Source organism: Caloenas nicobarica, chromosome 23 (assembly GCF_036013445.1).
Source record: "Caloenas nicobarica isolate bCalNic1 chromosome 23, bCalNic1.hap1, whole genome shotgun sequence".
In the NCBI taxonomy this organism is placed as follows: Eukaryota; Metazoa; Chordata; class Aves; order Columbiformes; family Columbidae; genus Caloenas; species Caloenas nicobarica.
In genome coordinates this window covers 1,586,944-1,602,020 of record NC_088267.1, presented here as the reverse complement: position 1 = coordinate 1,602,020, position 15,077 = coordinate 1,586,944, and positions in this window count along the sequence as shown.

Genomic DNA, 15,077 nt, shown 5'->3' with positions numbered 1-15,077 from the left:
TGTGCTGTGCCCATTTATAAAAGGAGAAAAAAAAAAAAATAAAGTCATTTAAACATTGTCTGCCCTGGGCTCCGCTTGCTTTCTTGCTGCAGACTGCCTGCCCCGCGTTTTTTTATTTCTACTCTTAGCTGTCCTTGCCAAAGCAATTCCTGGAAGTGAACACGGTGAGAGATTTGGCAGTGGTGCCGTTGGCCTCTGGAAGGAGATACTTGGATGTGTTTCACCGGCTCCTGCGTTGCAGCGGCCAGAACTCCGTGATGTGTCCTGACTCGCTGACAGTTCCATGGCCTCGAGCATAAATTTCAGGGAAGGTAACTTTTGGGTTTTGGGCACATTTCTTGGAGTGTTACTGGGGTTTATTACCAGCTTTGTCCCTGATTCCCCAATAAGTCTCTGGCTGAGGGTTCTCATGCTCCGTCACCACGTGCTTCATCCACTCGAAACACTTCAGCTGCTGCTCTGCATAACGCAGCCCTCAGCCTTTAGCAAGCGTCACAGACCGCTACCCTGGACACGCGCCGTCCTGCCTTTGAGGCCAGGCAGCTCAGCGGCGCCTTGCTGGATGCTGGGAGCAGATCGAGCCCCGAATCCCCTCACTTTTCAACCCAACCATAGGCTTTCAGAGCCGGGCGAGTCCTGACCGCCCCCAGCCCCTCTGTACCCCCAGGGACTGCTCCCTGCAGCAGCTCTGGCTGCCCACAGAACCACCCCAGATTTAGCAGGGCCACCCATCCCGGTTCTCAGGCGATAACGATTTCCCCATGCCGTGGTCAGGCTGCCCGTACGCCTGGCAGAGGCCATTACAAAGTGAGTAACTGCTTGCACTGAGGTGTTGGTATTCAGGCTGAAGGCTTGAAACAGCCTCTAATTATATCCCCATCCCCATTTCTTGTATATTTTTTTTCCCCACCAAATGGCAGTTATGGGAATGTTCCCTTCCCACAGCACCATTGCAGACCTCCAGGATTTGGTGGGACAAACCCAAACAGCCCAAGTCGGGGTTTATTTTGCAGCAAAAGGGGCTCCCTGTGACTTACCCTTTATAAATCTCTGCTCCATGAGCGGAGTGTACAAAAATAACACTGTAATTGAGACTTCGCCTTGCAAATCAACATGCCAGAGGCACTAACCCCGTCTTGGTTCAAAGGGCTTTTAGGTAATTGCACACGAAGAGCCACAACACGCACCTGAGTGTCCCGTGCTGATCGCAGCTCGGGAAGACCTTGAGGTCCCTCCCAGCCAGTTCATCTCCGGGGCTCAGCAAATTCCTCCCCTGTGTTTCCCCTCGACTCTTTTCCCTATTCTCCAAGGGCAGGAAGTCCTTTTAAAAAAATGATATATATTTATATATAAAAAAATAAAATCCCAGCTAAGAATGGCCGGATAAACCTCCTCGTCCTGGTCTCCAGGACAGGACAGCCTGATGGGAGCGATGGATATCTGGGCACGGCAGACACCAGTGGCTCCAGAATGCCGCCTCCGAGTATTTTTGGGCTATTGTACAGGATTCGAGGCAAAGAGCAGCCTATTCCTGCTCTGCGTGACGACATTTCCTGAGCATCAGCAGATATTAATAGCCAACTAATACGGCAGTCAAACATTTCCCATTATTTACCTGCTTCAGAACAACTGGCATCTGCGCCGATAAACATACTTTTGGGATTTGCATGTGTCCCTCGCCCACTCCCAGCCCTGCTCAGAGGCATTTCCTCCCACCCACAAACCAGGTGCTATTTTTCCTGAGGCTGCATCCATCCTCGTGATGGGTGGACAGGACAGTCCGCCCCGTATCCTACGTCTGAGAGGACAGAGAATTCCCTGGTGGGACATTTCCCTCAATAGAAAGGTCCAGAAAAATCAGTGTTTATCCAGGACTGCCGGAGCCTGGACATTTGGTGCCTGGATTTGTATTCAATGAGAAATTCTGCTGGTTGACAATCTGTGTTCAATCTAACAAGGAACAAAGCCAATTAAAAATAATAGGGACCCTGTGCTACTGCCTGTAACAAAACAATAATAGTCATAAAGGCTAAATCAATTTAAGTGTTCCATTTAGATAAAAATCCAAACATTCCAATCTGATTCTGCCTTTCTCATTATTTTCTGTAATTCTTTCTCATCAGCACTAAGTCGTTGGGAACAGAGAATTGGAGCAGCTGGTTCTGATAAGACTCAGACCAAATTTCATCCCTGTCAATGACTTCCAGAGGAAAACACGAGCAGCCCCACTCCTCCCACCACGGAGGGTATTTCCTGACATGGTCATGGAATTGAAGCCTCTTGATTTTCCAAAACCTGAATTTTAGGAAAAGGATTGTGTCCGAGGTAAAAGTCACCATCATCCCATTACAACATCGGCTGGGGAAGCTTCCTACAGGTCTGGTCTGCATAAACTTACCTGGCAAAGGGAATGGCTGGGGAATTCTGCTGACATCCTGCCACGGAAGTAGCATTTTGTTTAAAAAAATTAAAAATAAAGTTACAGAAATTGGGAAATACTTGAGAAGACTTCTAGCTAGGTGCCATGACCTCCACACACCACCCAGCTGGATCACAACTCTCAGTACCACCTTTCCCTTTAAATATCAAGGCAGGAGGTCATTTAAGGAATGTGGGAGGTAACCTTTATATGCAAATGATCCATGCAGCTGCAAACCAGCTCATTAACCAGTTTGCAGGATGTTTCCCGCATCAGGTAAGATGCTCCTTGCACGGGATGTTGTGGCTCTGCGTTTTGTGCCTTTCACGAGGCGGGTAAATCAGAGATCCGTTCCCTTCCCTGCAAAGCTGAGGTGCTGGTGGTTGCCTGAAGAACCCCCGGGAATGTGCGGGACGCAGAGGTGTCCCCACCTTCCTTCTGGCAACCCGAGGGCAGCAGGAAGCTTTACAGAGGGTGACTGCTCCGATTTGAACTTATTGAGGCTATGTGAAATGTGGTTTTTTTCTTTATTCCCTCACCTATGTCTTCTACAAACACCTCAAGCTCTGTTGTCTAATTTCGTATGCTGGGAATTAACACCTTTATTTGCATTCTGCCTCAATTTGGCCTGAGTTAAAAGTGCTTTCCAGGTAACTGGGTAAGGACAAGGCTTTCATCAGCCAAGGCTGTGGCAGGTGTGCACACCTGGCTCACAGGAGGGGCCGTAACCAGCACCTGGTGCCCAGGGAGTTCTCCAGGTGCCTACAGGACAGAAGTGTCCCCGGAGGAGCTGCTGTGGGTGAGGACAAGGAGGGACAGGGGGAAGACAGGGAGTTTGCTGGCAAGATCCTAAAATCCTGGTGACTGTGCTTGAAGTTCGAGGCTTTTTGGCTGAATGGTTTCTTTGGTCACATACTGGGGAAACCGAGGCATGGGCAGTGATTTCTCTCCTATCTCTTGAATCCGACAGTTTCTGTAATAGTGTCAGCTGGGGATGGAAATGGTTCATTCTGATGCTCTCTGAACTGGAGTTGAAAGTTTTTTCCTGGCTGCAAACACTTCGGACTTAATTCCTGCTCTGAAACATGAAGTCCTGTGCCCAGCCTGGGGCTTGGCTTCCAGCCTGAATACACGTTATTATACCCCAGGGCACTTCCCTTTGTGATAGCCCAGCACTCTATGAATCCAAACCAATGAGTTCAGCAGGTAAAATCAGTGGAAAAGCTCTAAAAGCAGGCTGGGTTTGAGGCACTTTGTGCCTCCTGTGTGTTTTGCATGGGGAGTGTTGCCCTGGGAAGGGAGGTTTCTGAAACTTGATGTTTAAAAGATCTCTATGGATTGAGATGAGGAGCTGGGGGATGGTTTAGGTAGAGAGCACATCCATTTGGACATGCACACAAAGCCCTGATCCTGTCTGATGTGAGAGAAAAAAGTGTCTAGCATGTGTTCTGGGTCCTCCTGCTCCACCGAGAAGAGTTTGGACCACAGCCTCCCCATCTCACCTCACTTTATGCTCTGACAAAACGCTACTCGCATCCTTAAACTGTTCTCTACGCTGCAACCATCTCTCCTATAAGATACTATAGACTGTGTAAACTGCTTGGGCAGGAGATATAATAAATATGGAAATTCTGGGCTGTTATTGAGGTATCTGAAGAGCCCCTGTATCTCCTCCCCACTCCCCGTATCGTGCTCACCTCGGGGTGGAGCAGGGCCGAGCAATCACCTCTCTCCACGGCAGGCTCTTGCCATCTGCAGCTGCAGTCCCACCAGCTGGAGCCCAGCCTGGTGCCGAGCAGGATGTCAGCAGCTAATAATTATAAGAAATTAATAATAGCCTAATTAATATTTTTTCATTATTTCTGCCTCCTCAAGAGCTCCCGGAGGCACTGAATAATCTGCTGAAATGTTTTGTACTACAAGCTCAAATAAGGAGAACTGTTTGGGAGTCCGAGTGAATGGTGACTGCCACCAAGGGTGGGGACATGGGGACAACTGCTGCAGCCTGGATCCCCCGGACTCTGCCCTGTGAAGCAGAAAACTCATCTCTTTCTGCATACATCTGCACTAATAGCCAAGGCAGCAAGTTAAAAATTACCAGTTGAACTGGTTTTGATTGGGGGGAAATATTTTCTTTTCCAGGCTGTGGTGTTTCATGTACGTTTTTATCTGTAACCCACGGTACGACGCACCCAGTCTAGGATGGGTTGTCCCCTCTAAAAGACACCATGGAACTAGAAGAGGAGCCAAGAAACGTTCTTGGGGCTGTTTGGACAGCCCCAAGCATTTGGTGTTTTTCTGAGACACCACAAAATTCTGTGTTTAACCCTGTAAACAGAGGCTGAGCAGGAGCTTCTGTTTCTAATAACATCCAAAGGATTAGTGCTAGGGAGAGAGAAGAGCTATTTAAGCTCAAAGGCAATAATTAGGAATTAAATGGGTATAAACCAGCATAATGAATCTAAACTAGAAATTATGAGCTTCCTAAAAATCCAAGCAGTGAGGGCTGGTGAAGCGTCTGACAGGGACCTGGGAGGCAAAACCCAGAGACAGGTCATGGGGAAGCAATCCCACCTGGTTCAAGGGGAAGGTTTTTCTTTAGTGGTTCTGAAATAGCCCGAATTAAAACGGTGCCTCTGCAAGAACGTGGTGTGGCAATTGGCTTACATTTCAACATGGTTTGTCATTTTTAAATGGGAAAACTTACAGCGTCATCTTTGGAAATGGCAAGCTGCATAATTTCAAATTACTCCAAAATATTCACATTAAGAAGGGTAGTGAAGTAGATATTTCCCTTAAAAAGAGTTGGTTTTGTTGAATGTGAATTGTATGATGAAAATAAAATCTGATTTTCAATGTCTGTGGTGAAGACGACAAGACATGACGAGTTTAAATTGCAGCAAAATGGAATAATAATATCCTGGAGGTAGGGCTAGGGGAGCAGGGGCTGGCTTACCTAGGTTGTGGAATCTCCACCACTTGCCTTTTAGAGGACTTTTAAGGATTCTTACTGGTTTGAATTTCCATATTTCTACAGCATTTCTGTAGGAAAGCTGCTGTTGCCCACCTCCTTCAAAGCCGTGTGCTGTCCTGAAATGAAGGGGGAAAAGGAGATTCTGAGCAAACAGCTGCTTCCAAACCGCCTCTGAAACACCTGAATTTTCACCTTGTTTTGCTAATTCTGGGTGAGGCGAAGGGCAGGGAGCCGAGGTGGCCGGGGGAGCCCTCGTCTTCGCAGCACAAGGATGTTGCTGCAAATAAATCAACTCCTGCAAGGGCAACTGATGGATATGCAAAAGGCTGTTTGATGATTTTATTTTATTTTATTTTTTTTTACCATTTATCATATTAAAAATAAAGTCAGGGGTTACCTTTACACCGCCTTGCCCCTTTAAAAGCAGTGGACATTTCCTTGCCTGCAGAAGACAAAAGCAGATGGTGCTGCAAAAAGGGGAAGGAAAGCTTTTAGCATCCTTCACCATGTCTCACCAGGCACTCAGCGGTGACAATTACTGAGCAGGTAATGAAGACGGAGCAGAAACACTGATTTGCTGCTTGTGGAGAACAAAAGAAATTGCCATTTTATTTTATTTTTTTTTTTCCTCCATAGATCAGGGCAAACAAACAGCTTCTTTAATAATGAAGTCTGCCTTGATGTGCCCAAGATGGGATGTCTCCTGCTGAGATGAGCTGGTCAGCTGATAACAGGCAGTTTTTCTTTATCACTAGCCCAAAACGGCAAAGATTATCTCCTGTGATAAATGTAGGAGAGGCTGCCAGATCAAATACTTCACCAAGAGATTTAAGGAGAAAGAAAAATATTTAGTGTTTCTTCTTTCTCATGGCCATAGTTTGCACATCTCAGAGCCCCTTGACTCTGCTGGGATGTGACTTTGTCCTTCCTGGGGGAGCTGAGAAGAGGAAAGAGCAGAAATGCAACTGCAGAGCTGCCCAGGATGGGAAGATTTGAGCAGATTTAAGGTTTTGCCAGGGGTTCGTGTTGCTGAAATTCAAATTATCCCACTGAGTCTTGGTGGCCAGGCAGTAACGTTAACCCGTATTTATAGCACCGAGGTCTGGAGGTGGCTACTGTGGGGTCAGGATGGAGCTGGGCGGTGGACTTGCCAAGGTGTAGGGTCCTGCTTTGGTGCAAGACCTGGAAGAGCAGGACCTGGGGTCTTGCTCCAAGCTCCTTTCCAGCTGGGTTAGGAACATGGAGAAGAGGAAAATCTCAACACCAATTTACGCACTGGTTTTTGGCGAGTGGACAGAAGGATTTGGAGCCAGGCAATCCCTGAAGCTTTACATGTCCTCTGCAGACTGTGAGAACGGGGGAAATAATCCCCAAAGCTGCAGTTATTTCAAGAAAAGAGAGAAAACTCTTGATTGCTGTTACATTTGAGGGAGCTTTAAAGGAGCAGCAAAAGCAAAGCCCAGGCTTTGGTAGGGGCTGGCTGTGCAAAGTTACTTTGGACATCTCGAGAAGCTTACAGATTTTTTTCATTTTCCTTAATGGATCCTCAGATCTTTCACTTGGAGAAGAAGCTGGGGATGAAAAATTGACAGAAAGGATTAATTGTGGCTGGCATAGGAGTTCAAGGGGACTTGAGCTGTGAAGGTTTCAGGCTGGCCAGAGAGGAGGGTAATTTAGTGGGAGGTGATGCGTACAAGTTTCTGGCTGGCAGAGAAGAGGGTAATTTAGTGGGAGGTGATCCCTTGAGGTTTTTACTGGCTAGAGAAAAGAATAGCTTGGAGGAGGAGACTCATGGGTGGGTTCTCTTTAGTTTCAGGCTTCACAGTAAGTTCTTTTTTTAACTTTAGGGCTGTCTTTCCCGGATGACTCTTTTATTTGCTATTTCAGATGCCTGATTAAAGAGTAGCTCCTTCAGGATGCTGAATGGCTCAGGGGCTTGGGAAGGGGAAACAGAGACTTTCTCCAACCACAGAGCATTGTAGCTGTGCTTTCTAACAGCAGGAGCACAGATAAAGACCTTCATTTTCCTAGAGACCTCATGGATCAGTCCTGGTCTAAGCAGAGAAGGGAAGATTTCCTTGTAGCTGGGACTTTTATAGCCTTTTCCTCCTGTGTGAATAGTCAGGAGTCTAATAAAAGCTAAATCTATGTGGCAACTTTCCCCTCAGAACTTTCTTATGACCTATTTCCACTAAATCTATAGAGAAATTATTTCCCTGTCTCAAATGGGGTTGGAGTCAGCCAGCAGGTCTGCAAGTGACTGAGGACAGGTGCACCAGGAGCTGCTCGTGTGGCCACACACCGTTTCCAGTAGAGAGAAGATCCAGTGGGTGCTCTGGTCTTCCAGCTCTCGTGTCCCAGACTCAGTTCAACACGTGCTTTTGGTACAGACCAATTCCAGTAGCCCCAGGTACAACCAGTGTTCAATTTATATTCATGCTCGAAAGACACTCAAAGCCAACCTTCTGTTTTAGGCAGCTACAGTTTGTCATACGGTGCATAATGTAAGAGGGTCCTAATCCCTTGAGAGGTTTCAAGATGCTCCTGTCATATGGCTAATATATACAGAATATATACATAGAGATTAAATCCGTCTTTTGCTAAGTAGCAATATTGCTCAAACTCCATTTCAGAACACCCCACCAGAGCCTAATTTTGCAACAATTTTTCCTGCCTTAGCAGAGAGATCATCTATTTATACACATCTCCTCCACACCTAATAACCACAAGAATAACTTATAGGAAGTGCTTGAAGCATGTCTTAATTAGTCTGACATTAGCAAGCACCAATGTCTTTAGTTAATTGATAGATTTTAGCATGATTGAATCTCAGAAATTGAGTGAGAGTTTCATCTGCCTTCATCAGAGGCTGAACAAATGGTGTTCATATATCTCTTGGGGCAAGGATATGTGACACAACAGCAGTTGATGGAATGGAGAGGACCCACCTCTAAGAGCAGCTGAAGGAGCATCCAGACCTTCCTTCCATCTAGTCTGCGTTAGATGTGACTAAATACAGAAGAAATTATTCATGCTTAGGTGGCAGCTTGAGGATCTGGAGAGTAGAGCCAGCGTTTGCCTTGAAGCTGTTGTACTCTCCAGAGACAAAGTATATAAAGAGCAGAGAGAGGGACTGACTTATTGGCATCACCCAGCTCCGCGTCCATCCCTGCACCCCATTTTCAAGGTCAAGGTGAACCAACAGATAAGGTAGGGAAGGCCCATGGGAGCAGGGATGGCACTTGCTGGTGCTGATGGGGATGGGAAGGGAATCGTGTGCTTCTGCTCAGCTCCTGTGCTGGTACCTCTCTGGGCTCCTGCTCATTTCTGTTTGTCAGAAACCAACCCAACAACTGTATGAACCTTCACTGGTCTTGTTTTGGATCTGCCTGCTACTGTTAGTCATTCCATTCCATGGTTGGACTTCTTGCTCCCTACAAGCACTGAAGTACCCAGTAGAGATGAACTCATGTTGCAGCAGAACTCTCAGGGCTTGACCAACTCATTGCTGGGGTTGATGTGCATGGTAGCAGAACATGCTGAGTCCACCAAAGGTTGGAAGGGGAAGGGTTGCTCTCACAGGCATGTCGTGGCAGAGCAATTTATACCCTGGTCGGTCATCTGCACTACTCGTATCTGCCGGGAGGGGTTTCTGCAGGTAGCTGGCACCAGTTGTGGCTGTGGAAGCTGAAGAATGTAGGTGCCGTGGAAGATGCGCAGCCTCAGCTGGGCCAAAGATTTATTCCTAAGCATTTATTCTTAAGCATTCCTCAAGGGTGAGGAATCCATTAAACTCACCGGCAGTTGCTGAAGACAAGACACCCAGCCCGGATGTGTCACTGCCCAGGTACCTTTGTCCTCACACCATTTTCATGAAGGCAGCAGGTTGATGTAAAGTGAGAGGTGCCAAATGCCTTCCAAGAGTTGACCCCACAGATATGGTAGGGATTCCAGTTCTGCACAGCATTTTTTTTAGCCTGTAAAGGGGGCTCATATGACAACTGTAAGGGAGCATTTTCTTGGCAGGCATAATCCCGTGACCCCCCCATCCCTCCTGCAGCTCCAAGGAGCAGGCAGCAAAGAGAGACCTCATGATTCCAGGCAAGCCTCAAAGCTTTGCAGAGCATTTGCAAAGCAACTGCTGTGATGCTGAACTCATTTCACTGAATAAAAGGCCCGCAAGGAACATCTCAGGCCTATTTGCTTTGGATTTATAATGACGGCTCAGCAAGTTAACCCAGCTTTTGAAAAAATGTCCCCTGTGATGGAGTCTGCAGAGTAGGGGAAAGGGAGACGATGAAAACATTTAAAGGAAGCCCTGTGGGGATGACTCCAGATTTAAGCCCTCATAAAATGCAACTGGTTTTCCAAAACATGCAGAGCCAGATTATTGTGACAGCAAACAGGAGGTGAGGAGGCATCGGCCAAGTGGAATCGTCTTAATGGCCACTAGAAAAGCAACTGCTGTGTAAATGTTATAAAAAAACATTAACAAGCTGGACGCTGCTGTTTTGACAAGCCGCGCGTGTAAAAGTGAGAAGAAATCCTTGCAGTGCCTTGTTCGCAGCAACAAATATCTTGGAGGGTGTTTTGTGGCAAGGGGAGGTCATGCTTAACCAGCAACTGGAGCTGGAGCTGTCCCACCGGCAGCGGGAGGAGGGCAGGCAGAGGTGCACATCTGGCTCCGTGTCCTGCTCCTCCCAAAGCGCCTGCATCCCCTGATTGATCCTCCAGCCTTCCCTCTGCTTTCACATGAATGCCATGGCTACAACAAGCAGAAAAAAAATCTATTTCTAGCAGCTCTGCCGGCACCCTTTGGGCTTTCACAAGCAAGGCTTTGATGGACACATTGCTCCGGTGGGCTCCGTGCCAGGCTGATGAGAACCGAGGAGGTTGTAATGAGATTCTTTTAGTAATTCTTGTCAAGGCGCAAAACCAGCGAACCTCAGTAAATCAGTGAAGCCTTTCGTGTTCCCCCTCTTGATGGAAACATCAGTAGAGAGACACTTGGTGCTAAATTGTCTGATCGTTGGCAGGTGTCCAGTCCTGAGAGCAAGAGGGAAATAGGGGAGGGTAACGCATGGGATGAGACTCTTCCTCCAGCCTTGAGGGCCAGATCCAGCCTTGCCGTGGTCTGATGGGGAACGTCCTTGCAGAAAGAAAGTGTCTTGCAGGTAAACTCATACCTGTGGGGTTATTGGAGCTGACTGCACCAGAAAGAGAGACCCAGGAGCTCAACCCAGGGAGGGATGCAGGGAAAGAGCGATGCCCTTTGCATCCGTGGTCACAAGGCAGCTCTCCACCTTTTTGTCTTGTCCCAGGGCATCACAGTCATGGCAAAAACCAGAGGTCTCTAGTATCTGCATCATGTTTTCTTAGCGTTTAGGAATTACTATGTGTGTGTATATATATATATATATATGTGTAAAAAGGTGGGGAGAAGAGGTGAGGACTAAGGTTTGAGGAGGAATCTGATCCTCAGGACCCTCTCCCTGAGGCCATTGCGGATCCATATCTTCAGCCTGGCTCTGCTACTAGTCCCATGACAGCAGGATGAGGCCTCTGGGCACTGAGTGGTGAATAGCACCTGTGAGCCCCAACGCACACGGTCGAGCGCCCGGGGCTGCCGTTGCAGCCAATGTGATGGTTCAGATGCTTCTGGGCTTTTTCAGAGCTGTGAACTCAGCTCCCTTCTGTCCTCTCACCTGCCTCAGCTTTGTTTGCTGAATTATTCAGGTCTCTCTGCTAAGATTCAACGCATCTCCTCGTTAGCCTGTTGAAAGATGTACCTAGTTAGTGACGTCTATCCTGCCTGGATCCATTTCAGGCAAGTCTAGCGGTGATGGATGCGGAGAGCGGGAGGGCTTTTCTCCTCCCTCTCTCCAGCCTCAGCCTTGCATATTCCCTGCTAGAGGATGCTGTTCCAGGGACTTTATTTATTGACCTTGGAGAGGCTGTGCATCTCCTCCTGCTGACATCCTGCCAGGTTTATGAGCCATCCAGCCTGGATCAGCATCCTGCGATGCTGATGTCCTTTGGAATGGAAGGGGACGAGGTGGGTGGACATGTTGGGCTGGCAGCAGCAAAATTCCTGTTGTCTGAGCTGACACTGCTGAGCCAAGAGGACTGGATTCACCAGCCCACTTGATAGGTAAGCTCCCTCAGCACCAGCTCCTGCAATCTGTATAATCTGGGGATAATTAGCTGGTTTTCTGCCTTGCAGCTGCATGGTGTCTGCGTGTGCTCAGCTCTGATCTGCCATTTGACAGTTCCTGGCTTGGTGGAAAATGTTGCAATTAAATGCTCTTTCAGGTCAAACTGTATTTCAGGGTGAAAAAGAGTGACTAGCTCTAACTGGACCGTTGAAGGCTGCGAGGTGGCTGTGCATACGTTTGGCACTCAGATAGTAACGAGTTCCTTCTGATGTCCCTTTGAGGAGGCAGCAAATCCAAGTTTCTGTGTCTGTTCCATCCATCAGAAAAACGGTGCCTTTTTGGATGTGGCGGCATGAATTCTGGAGGGGGAATTCAAGTAGTTTTGAAGATCTGCATCTTTCCAGGCTCTTACCCTGCCATTGCACCATGACTGTTCCTAAATGCACCATATTTCATCCTGATGCCGAGTGGGTTTCTTAGTTGCCTTTTCTCTGTTGTCTTAAAGCCGTCTCCACTATACACATAAGTATAACTCTGAAATAAGTGTTTGCAGAGGAGAGGTGACATCTGGAGCAGCCACACAGTGCCCTGATGGGAGACAGGAGGCGGTTACAGCTTGGGGGACACTTGGAGAAGGTCTTGACTCTTCCATGATGGGACATGGGCTGTGCTTTCTACCTCCACCCGTAAAACCATTGAAGAATTTGGGAACATAATGCTGGAGAAATGCCTGTGTGCGTCTGTGGGACTTCTTGCTTTAAAGTTCTATTTCCCTGCATTTTGTCTCCATAGACTAGGCTGCCCTTACAGCTCTTCCCCACCATTCGTCCCCTCCTCCCTCTCTCGCAGGGAAGCAGAGCGAAGCTTTGTGTAAACTGCTGCTCTCCAGATCCCTTTGAACGTTGTCAGAGCCCCCTTGTTCCATGTGAGCATAGCAGGTTTCAATATACATGAGACTAACCAGGCACTAAGAAAAAAAAATCCCAAACCACAAACATCTGGGAGAGTGCTTGAAAAAAGGAGTCTCTTCCTTTATTTTTTTTTTTAACAAAATTACCACCAGCAACACAACAACAAAAAGCTTTCAAGTCTTTTTCAGACACGTGTCTGAGATTTCCGCCTTTGACAGAAGATGCTTTGCATAGGGTGCCTTGTGTCGAATTGTGCTCATTTCAGATGTTTCCAAAACAACATATGCTTGTAAAACAAGAGCAATAAAGCCAGCCATGGCTGTTCCTGCTTTGTCTTAAAAAGTTAGTTGCAACACACTCCTGTCTGCTCTGCTTCTCTGGAGATGTGGTAGTAAAGGCTCTGCCCACTTGGATGGCACTGATGGGCTATGTTGGGTGAAGCCTGGGTTTAACCCTCAGTAACAAGTGCACTCTGGTACAGGCTTGGAAAAAAGACGCTCAGAATGAGACACATCTTCTCTGACATTTGGCTTTGGGGCCTGAGGCTCAGCCCTGCCACCCACGTGCAGTTCCTCTCATTGCTGGCCAGGATCCTGGAGAATAAATATCTTTGAACACCAGGCCCCTAAACTGCATTTTTGCATGTCAAGCCTTGGAAAGGGCTTTGCTTTGGAGTCTGCTCCTGGAATCCCAGAGGAGCTGGCTGCCAGCTCCTCACAGTCACTTGGTGCTTTCGTGCATATTGGAGTCAGAGCAGCAGATGAACCACAGCCCAGGTGCAACTTCCCTTCCCCAGAAACACTGTATTGATTTCACTAATGTCGTGCACTCTGCCAGCACCCTGTGATGGAGGATGCCGGCAATGGGAGAGGATGCACGTGACTCTGAGATCCTACCACGCCTTCTGTTCCTCCTGGAAATCCCGCTCACGCAGCCTTCTCCGGTCAACAAGAATAAATTGCAGCATCAAAACCATGTGGTGGTCCTCCTTCAGCACCATGCTCCTTCTCCATGGCACTAATAAGGGTTCATTTATATCAAGCGATGTTTCGCATGAAGTTGGAGGCATCTCATGGGAGATCCATGGCCTGTGGGCTGGTATAAATGGGATTGGCGGTGGGTAGCTGAAGGCTGCAATGGCCAGAGTTCAAGAGTAGTCAGCCTCTGGGTGTTTGAGTAAAGATCATAAAATCATGGAATGGCTTGTGTTGAAGGGCCCTTCCCAGCCCCCCAGTCCCCCCTGCCACGAGCAGGGACATCTGCACCAGCTCAGGTTGCTCAGAGCCCCGTCCAGCCTGGCCTGGGGTGTCTCCAGGGATGGTTCAGCCACCACCTCTCTGGGAACCTGGGCCAGGCTCTCACCACCCGCAGGCCAACAATTCCTTCCTCATGTCCAGCCTGAATCTCCCTCCTTTAGTTTAAAACCATCACCCTTGTCCTATCACAACAGGCCCTGCTAATAAGTCAGTCCCCATAAATAAGATAAAAAAGAGGAGCTCAGGAAATGGGGTTTTCTCAAATGTAACTGTCAAAGTGTTCAGGAGAGGGAGGGGAAAGCAGCAGAGAATCGCTGCAGCTTCTAAAACACCTGCTGGGGAGGATGGGGATCTCTCCCAGTGCTTGAAGGGGACCCCACGCATCCTGACACTTGGTTCCCAGCTCTCCTCAGCAGCTCCCGTGTCAGACGGGATCTATCAGTTGGAGGCCCCTTTTGCAGGGAGACCGAGGGAAGAAGCCAGGGCTGGGCTGAGCCCCAAGGGTTAACCGAGCCCCCAGTCAGCTCCGCCGCCGGCACATCAAAGCGGCTGCTCTCCCCAAGCCCTGGCCTTGCCCGTGTGCTCTGCGGTGACTCCATTGTGTTCCCTCCACAATGAGAGCTCTGTGGTGGCTGGGAAACCCCCAGCACGTCCTTGCCCAGCGACTGTCACGCTGGCGATGGTTTTTGCCTGCATCCGGGTGCATGAAAGGGGGAGTCACGCAAGGGAGGCGATGTCTCCATTTGAAGTCTCTGCTGCTGGACGGGGGCTCGGCGTGCTTGCCGCTGGGGAGGAGGGTGGATGTTTTCTCAAGAACTTTGTCTTTCAAGCCCGTCCGGGCTCTGTTCCGCTGCTGCCGGCGGCTTTTGATGCTGGGGCTCAGCAGCGTGTTGCCCAGCTGGAGCAGCCGACAGCTCAGCGCTTGCAGATGCGAAGAGGAAGGGACTCGCGGCATCCCGGGCAGTGGGACGGTGGCAGGGACAGCACTGAGAGCTCTAATTCCCACTCCTGGATTTACGCTGCTGTAAAACGGTGTCTTTGCATGTGGGTGGGAGCATAAAAAGAAAAAGAGTGTTGTCTGATGATCTCAGTTTGCCCAATCTCTGCCATCCAGAGTACAGGCAGTGGCACCCGATGGTTTCACCAACACCAAGCTGACAGAAAGTGCCTGCTATAGACAGTTCCTGTGCTCTAATTGACAGCTTTTTGGTTATCATTACATATGCAAATCCTTGCAATGTGATTTCCAAAAGCTCTGAGTGTTTGCTAAACTCCCTTCACAGAGGGCTACATACTGAGTTACTGTGAATTTACACTCGTGTAATTGAGAACAGGGTTTGGCTTGCTGTCAGTACATCATGG